The 9,011-nt window shown below is 40.5% G+C and overlaps 1 non-coding gene across 1 annotated transcript; it reads left to right on the top strand.

The window, feature by feature from the left end:
* The first annotated feature begins 466 nt into the window (after nucleotides 1–466).
* Nucleotides 467–574, top strand: LOC121855640. Its single transcript, XR_006086820.1, has one exon. It is a non-coding gene; the product is annotated as a U6 spliceosomal RNA (small nuclear RNA).
* Nucleotides 575–9,011: the final 8,437 nt, after the last annotated feature.

Here is a 9,011-nt window from a genome sequence, read left to right as displayed (position 1 = left end):
AATAACAGCATCACGTGTTCTCTGTTATTAGACTTGGTAATGGCCAAATAGGTGAGCGGTGGTGGATCCTGGTATCAGTGGCTAAATCTACCCCAGAGGTGACGGGGTGGTGAGTGTAAAGGAGGGAGGGTGATCACATTCCACTGGTTATTTGCTCGAATTTCCTCTACGATTACAAAGACTTTTAGTGATATTGAGTCAGTCTTACTCACGTGTATCTTGCTGATTACTGTGTTCAATGCCCAGGGGGATGAAGGATACAGGTAATTACAGTGTTTAATGAGAGTGAAAGGTTCCGTGGTAGTGAAGAACATAGGAGGACTGATAGCTACTTTATAATAGAAACTAAAGGCTGTGGAGTAGAAAAAAAAACCGTGATGTTTAATTATTGGGAGTTGAGCGCTGAGAAGAGATTACCAGGTGAGGTGTGTGTTTATGTGGGTCAGTGTACTACCCTTGACTGCTTGTACTTGCTTCGGCAGTACATATACTAAAATTGGAACGATACAGAGAAGATTAGCATGGCCCCTGCGCAAATCTGAACCCTTGACTGCTTTATTTATACCACCCTTAAGTAGACTACCTCCACCTGTGTGAATGAGGGACGTCCCTTATTAAGTCAAACATTAAATATATTTGATTAATTATTTATCACGTGTATATGCTAATAATGTCTCTAGAGCAGGACAGTGTTGTGTGTGTGTGCAGCTGGTTCACAAACGGCAGTATTCCGTTACTCAGTTCTGCTAGAATAAGTGTTATTGTCGTGGTCCAGGATCTGTTACACATTACATCTACAGTTTAGTCTACAGGCACCTTAGTAGCTGAGGTCGGGGTCACTGCTGGTTTAAAGGGAAAGGTGAAGGTGGCGATCACACGGTAGCCCTGGCACGAACACCCCCGGATAGGTTAACGTGTCTTGTTAGTATGATCCACAGTAATTGGGAGCTCACCACAAAGGCCAATATATATATCGGGGTCTGAGTTAGTGCTTAAAGGGTTCAATTACCCGGGATTTTTTAATACGTCTTATATCTGGGAATATGACCTAAAGTGAATCTCTTCAGAGTGCTGTGGTGGCTCACTGTGGTGTATTGTGGTGTACTGTGGTGTATTGTGGTGTACTGTGGTGTATTGTGGTGTACTGTGGGTGTGAGCTGTTTAATATATACTGTACAGTCAGTGTTTGTATAAAATTATGAGGTATATCTTCTACAGCCGTGCCAGTACAAGAGGTCAAGGGCACAATACTCTGAGACTAACACGACCCAGTAATTGATTCTAAGACATAATAAGAAAATGGCTGCTATCCCGACCCTTGACTGGAAAGAAAATTGCTTCGTGGATTAGTTCAATTATTTACAGTCATTGCTGATCTTTTGATAATCCTGTGGATAATTATGCAGTGCATTGGTAGATGAATATGGAAAGACTTAAGCAGCGTGTATGAGGGACTGATGGAGTACAGAATGGCGGTAGTGGACACCTGACAGATGTAACAGTTATAAAATAGTTAAAAAACATCGCCTAAAATTTGATTCACTCAGTAAGTGTTTGATGTGAACATGGTTATTATATTAAGACACCTGCTGACGTGATCATCGTACAGGACAAACACTCATCATACGCACGACCTTCTTGGGCCTGAAGAAGTCACTGACGCTCCAGGCGTAGTAGGCCTTAAGTAACGGCCGAGGCAGAACGTTGGCTTCAGTTGTGTGAGAAAATACCTTCCTTATTTAGAAATGTCCTCTCATATATTGTGGCGGCCATGTACGACCCAGGCAGGTGCGGCGCCCCTTACAACCTTCAGGAGTAAAAAGAGTCTTAGGTATTGGCTGAAGTGAGTCTGTCATATTCACTGTTTACTAACCTTCATAATATACATAATTGACCTATATACAATTGCGTGCGTCAACTGTCCTCCTAACCTTTACCTGCCAGACATATCGATCACATTCCAATCTAAATAATAAGATATTCACTATGACTAGAGGTGTTCTGCTGTAATGAATCTTACCTGTAACAGTTTGGCACCAGTAGTGATTTTAGACTAAATTTGACCCGACTTAATGTGTCTTATCTCGATATTTTTAAACGAAGGTGGATGATGTATTGTGTCACTCCAGTTGTGTTCTTACAAAATCTGGACCTAAAAGTAAGCTGTTTACTTGTTTATATTACTTGTTCTAAGATGGACTGGTTCATTCTTACCACCTAGTACAGTACAGAGTATCACATGATGTTTACGCTCGGATGGGAAGTCACCAAACTGAAACTCGTCAAATACAAGTTTAGTGTTATGTACCGAACTAGTGTAGAGTTGTAGAGTTAAATAATAGATAGAAAGCCAACTCATTACCCCAGTCTGATTATCGTAGAATTTGCCACAACTTTGAACATTTTAGTTATTGATGGATCGCGTATTTTCGGCTGCTGGTATTATTTTCGTTTATCGTTGGTGTTATAGTGGAGGTGTGATGCACTGTACCGAGCAATGGCCTCTAGGTCTCAGAGTTGCTTGATATTATTGATCATATTATTGGAGGTCTGGTGTGTGTGTGTGTGTATGTGTGTGTGTGTGTGTGTGTGTGTGTGTGTGTGTGTGTAGGTGTGTGTGTGTATTGATCCATCAGACAGCGCGGGTAAGGTGATCCACGTGAACCAAACTTAGATTAAGGTAACCTGAGCTATAAGTGGGCGTGTTATACAGATTAATTCTGGTTACCTCATCAAAACCTTATTTATGAAATCTTAATTCACGAACCAGTATATTACTACACACACACACACACACACAGTATCGTGTCACCCTTCAATGTGTTAAATGTCATTTTCAAAGGTTTTACTTGTTAATGATCATAGGATAAATTTTACTAATTATATCTGTTAGAACAGTTAGTGTTAACAAGGCACAGTAGAAGCCGCTGTGTGATCATCCTCTTGGCCGCTGACCAACGTCTCCTGATAACAAGGTAGTCTAGTAGTTAATCAGTAATAACGATAATCACTGTAACTGGTTTTGTCAGTGGTGTGAAGGCGTCTTCAAGGAGCAGAGAGAGAGAGAGAGAGAGAGAGAGAGAGAGTATCTTTTTATCATAACTTAGTTTGTGTTTACTAAGTTACGTACAGGACTTAGTGGGTGACGTAATCATCGTGCAGGTAGACGAGCCTCCTGGAGGTTAACTTAATCACCTACAGCCTATTGACACCTTGTGGCAGAGAGATCAACAACACCTTTTATGGCGTCGACGTAGAGATAGACAAAATATGACCTTTTAGTTGTTCTCTCAGACTACTTTTGGTATGGTTCTCGCCGGCAACAACAACAATTCCTCAAGGTGAAACTCCTGGAGATAACAACAACAACAACAAAAGCAAAACAACAACAATAAAACACAAACTTACATGGATGACTTTATCAGGTGTGTCTTGAGGTTCGGGTTTCATCTATCTTGGTAACCCTGTCAAAATGATTATTTCGAATACGGTTCTTACTACTACAAATGTGTTTTACTCTTATTTCGTAATTTGTATAATACTCTAAGCAAGTTCCATTTCTTTCCCGTATACGTTTTTCTATGGGTGTCTATAAAACAAATAAAGAAAAACAAGTTGGTGAGTATATCAAGAGGGAAATGGCAACGCTATGAGACTTAGATGACGTCAAGGTTCGGTTATGAGGTGTTTCAGGGGTTCAGGACCAACAGATAGAACAGACGTATTCAGATAAAATTATATATTACCTGTACTGAGATTATAATATTATTTCTTTCTACGTATAATATTTTACTTCAATAAAAATAGTTAAATACAAAGGTTGTAAACCAGTATATGTGGTAAGAGGGAAGACAGACACAATCAAAGTCGTTTAGCAGTAATGAGACAACTCTCGGACAGCCTCGTCAAGCACCACTCTGCTTCGATTTGCTTTTCCAGCGTGTTGACTCGCGCTGTGTGCCTCCAATGTCAACAGTTTCTGGCGCCGTTGTCACGTTAACAAGTTTCTGGAAAAACAAGAGAATATTGAACTGTTGTAAAGTGTTGTATAGTGTCATCACTTCCACCGACTGAGACTCCTGAGTTGGATCAGGTATTTCTTGGCGTGTATTGTTTAACAGGTGAGGTTAGACCACACCTGATGTGGCCAGCTTGAAGCTACCTGTTGTCTCACTCACTTCCTTCTTATAATATGTAAAACAAATAGTTGGATTTGTTTGTCACCCCCGTGGCCGCGTTTATATATATCATGTGTCTGGCACTACGAATTTTATTTATTTTTTAATTTTGCCACGTACAGCGACTAGTTTATTGTGCACCCCACACTCATTACAAAGTATAGGTCACAAATGGTGTGTATAACAGACATAAGGCCATAAGAATGGAGGAAACTGCAGCGGGCCTATTGGCCCATACTGGGCAGTCCCATTTACGCCCAACCCCTATTGCTCATATAAGCATCCAACCTATGTTTGAAGCTACCCAGCGTATTCGAGTTAATGATGATATTTGGTAACCAGTGTTTACCTATTTCGCGCCTAAATCTAAATTTGTCTAATTTAAAACCATTGTTACGAGTTCGCTCCTGGTTGGATAGTTTGAGTACCTTTGTAATGTCCCCTTTGTTTAGCCCTGACTTCCATTTATACACCTCTATCACGTCGCCCCTCGCTCTACGCCTCTCGAGGGAGTGCAAATTAAGATGCTTTAACCTGCCTCTGTACTCAAGGTTCCTAATGCCCGGGATTAGTCTTGTCATTCTCCTCTGAATTCTTTCCAAGGATTCTATATCCATTCTGTAATACTGTGACCAGAACTGCACTGCGTAATCCAGGTGAGGTCTCACAAGCGCAAGATATAATCTTAAGATGACCTCGCTAGTCTTGTAACTAACACTCCTTTGTATGAACCCCAGTACTTTATTAGCCTTGTTAAGAGCATAAACACATTGTTTGCTTGGCTTAAGGTTCCTACTTATCATTACTCCTAAATCTCTCTCGCAGTCGGATTTCTCTATGGCATCGTTGTTCATCTGGTAACTGGTTTCCTTGTTTACAACTCCTATACTGAGTACTTTACATTTGTCCACATTGAATTTCTTCTGCCATTTTTCAGACCATTCGAAGAATTTGTTTAGATCTTCATGTAGTTTTGCGGAGTCCTCGTCAGATTTAGTTACACGTCCTATTTTAGTGTCATCAGCAAATTTACTTATGTTGCTGTCTATGCTGATTTCTATGTCGTTTATGTATATAATAAATAATAATGGTCCAAGTACTGAGCCTTGGGGAACTCTACTAGTGACGTTGCTCCAATGGGATTTAGTGCCGTTAATGCTCACTCGCTGTTTCCTGTCCTGTAACCACGCCCTAATCCATTTAAGAATATTACCTTTGATGCCATGAGCTTCTACCTTTCTTATTAGTTTTTCGTGGGGGACTTTGTTGAAGGCTTTGCTAAAGTCGAGATATACCACATCATAATTGTGCCCCTCGTCCACCGATTCGAAAACTGATGAAAAGAATGTTAATAGATTAGTTAGACATGAGCGCCCGCTTGTGAAGCAATGCTGGGAATCATTGATCAATTTGTTCTTCTCTAGGTGGTTTCGAATAGAGTTTGAAATGATTGTTTCTAGTAATTTGCCTACAATTGATGTTGGACTGATTGGACGGTAGTTAGAGGATAGTGATCTATCCCCTTCTTGAAAATCGGTATTACATTCGCTATCCTCCAGGATTCTGGTACTACACCAGTTTTTAAGGACATGTTAAACAACTTTGCTAAGGGCATATTAAGCTCTTCCTTACATTCCTTTAATACTCTGGCAAATATCTCATCGGGACCAGGTGACTTATTAGGCTTTAGTTTGTCTATTTGCTTACTAACAACGTTACTAGTCACTACTATATTATGGCATTAAATGTTACAGAGTATTTCAAATACATTGTTTGTTTAGTTCTGTACATAGAGGGTGACTTATTAGATGAGGTTGGGTGGGCAGCTTCCATGTGAAACACCAGTACACACCCCAGGAGTTAGGTCAGGCAGTTGCGCACCTCACTTAGGGTATACTACCGACCCGGGGAATGGGACAACTGGCCGCCGCCATCTGGCCGCAGCCCAACTGGCCGCGGGAAACTCGCCGCGGCCGACTGGCCGCCGCGGACTGGGGGTAAACTGCAAACGCCTATTTTTGCGCTCTCAAAGGTTAGGTTAGGTTAGGTTAGGTTAGGTTAGGTTGTCAACAAAAAGTTCCATATGGCGGCCAGTCGGCCGCGGCGAGTTTCCCGCGGCCAGTTGGGCTGCGGCCAGATGGCGGCGGCCAGTTGTCCTAGACCCGACCGGTACACGCCGCTCGGGAATGGGACAACTGGCCGCCGCCATCTATTCGCAACCAGTTTGGTTAGGTTAGGTTAGGTTAGGTTAAGGTTAGGTTGTCAACAAAAAGTTCCATATGGCGGCCAGTCGGCCGCGCGAGATGGGCTGCGGCCAAATGGCGGCGGCCAATTGTCTAGACCCACGCCGCTCTATCATGTTGTTGACGTCATAATGTATTACTGCACTTGGACAACTAAACGTCTTTAATCGTGTTCTCTAACCAGCTCAACAATTAACGTATATCTTGGATTAGATAAAGATTACACCCGTCCTATTTCAAATTGAGAATTTACCACCCTAACACTACCTAGGAGAGTTGGGTTAGCAGTTAGGTGATTAATCATAGGTGAAATAAGTTAGGGCTAATCTTCAGGTGATCTTAAATCTCTTATAGATAGTGAATAATTTTTTGGTAAATATTAAATATAACTCCACGATCTTATTGGTTGTTTTTGCCAAGATTTTCGCTGATATGTTGACTTTAATGCATAGAATGTAAATGTGGTGAGGGAAGGTGAGAACTGAGGGTGAAAAACATATACCACCACCTGACCTATGACCTGACCACCTGAGAGTAGGTTAGGTTACTTTGGGTTTGGTTTAGTGAGTTTTCATTGGTTTGATGCGATTTAGTTACGTTAAGTTGGTTTACGCCAAATTAGGTTTGTTTGAGGTTGGTTAGGTTAGGCAAAATTATGTTGGGTCAAGTAATTCTGGTAATTCGTTAGGTTTAGTAAGGTTGATTTAGTTTAGGAGAAACTAAGTTTAGTGAGGTTTAGTTAGGTTTATTTTAGGTAAAGATTGGGGTAAATATAAGAACATAAGAACATAAGAATGGAGGAAACTGCAGCGGGCCTATTGGCCCATACTGGGCAGTCCCGTTTACACCCAACCCCTATTGCTCATATAAGCATCCAACCTATGTTTGAAGCTATTCAGCGTATTCGAGTTAATGATGATATTTGGTAACTTGTTCCATTCATCCACTACTCTGTTTCCAAACCAGTTTTTACCTATTTCACGCCTAAATCTAAATTTGTCTAATTTAAAACCATTGTTACGAGTTCGCTCCTGGTTGGATAGTTTGAGTACCTTTGTAATGTCCCCTTTGTTTAGCCCTGACTTCCACTTATACACCTCTATCAGGTCGCCCCTCGCTCTACGTCTCTCGAGGGAGTGCAAATTAAGATGCTTTAACCTGTCTCTATACTCAAGGTTCCTAATGCCCGGGATTAGTCTTGTCATTCTCCTCTGAATTCTTTCCAATGATTCTATATCCATCCTGTAATACGGTGACCAGAACTGAACTGCGTAATCCAGGTGTGGTCTCACAAGTGCAAGATACAGTTTTAGGATGACCTCGCTAGTCTTGTAACTAACACTCCTTTGTATGAACCCAAGTACTTTATTAGCCTTGTTACGAGCAAAAACACATTGTTTACTTGGCTTAAGGTTCCTACTTATCATTACTCCTAAATCTCTCTCGCAGTCGGATTTCTCTATGGCATCGTTGTTCATCTGGTATCTGGTTTCCCTGTTTACATCTCCTATACTGAGTACTTTACATTTGTCCACGTTGAATTTCATCTGCCATTTTTCAGACCATTCGAAAAATTTGTTTAGATCTTCCTGTAGTTTTGCGGAGTCCTCGTCAGATTTAATAACACGTCCTATTTTAGTGTCATCAGCAAATTTACTTATGTTGCTGTCTATGCCGATATCTATGTCGTTTATGTATATAATAAATAATGATGGTCCAAGTACTGAGCCTTGGGGAACTCCACTTGTGACGTTGCTCCAATGGGACTTAGTGTCGTTAATGCTCACTCGCTGTTTCCTGTCCTGTAACCACGCCCTAATCCATTTAAGGATGTTACCTTTGATGCCATGTGCTTCTACCTTTCTAATTAGTCTTTCGTGGGGGACTCTGTTGAAGGCTTTGCTAAAGTCGAGATATACCACATCATAATTGTGCCCCTCGTCCACCGATTCGAAAACTGATGAAAAGAATGTTAATAGATTAGTTACACAAGAACGTCCGCTTGTGAAGCCATGCTGGGAATCATTGATCAATCGGTGCTTCTCCAGGTGATTTCGTATATGCTGAAGCAGATGACTAACACCAGAAGGAGTCGTTTGATTTCGTCCATTTTTCCCGAGATGTTCTTTGGGTGATAATGAGTAACGAGAACAATATGAAACGTTTTATTTTCATTATATATATATATATATATATATATATATATATATATATATATATATATATATATATATATATATATATATATATATATATATATATATATATATATATATATATATATTTTTTTTTTTTTTTTTTTCTACTATCATAAATCACTTGTATTGGGCAGGATATGAAGGATGAGGGAAGTCGCTGGGTAAAACACGGTGAAAAACTGATTATACGACATTAAAATGATGTCTCTTCGTGCTCTGTATATGAAGAAAGTAATTATTTATCGTAAATATTCCCGCTCTTAGTTTACAACCGATCTGTTCGGTCCCCTGCATAAAATTGTTTTCATTAGTACCCGATATAAAAAGAAGTACTTTCTGTTTAATATGGCGGGGGTATGGGGGGCTGGCTAGGAAGTTAGGTAAGGTTAGGT

This window comes from Homarus americanus, unplaced genomic scaffold (genome assembly GCF_018991925.1).
Source record: "Homarus americanus isolate GMGI-L3 unplaced genomic scaffold, GMGI_Hamer_2.0 scaffold18284, whole genome shotgun sequence".
Lineage (NCBI taxonomy): Eukaryota > Metazoa > Arthropoda > Malacostraca > Decapoda > Nephropidae > Homarus > Homarus americanus.
This window is presented reverse-complemented; position numbering and strand designations above follow the sequence as displayed.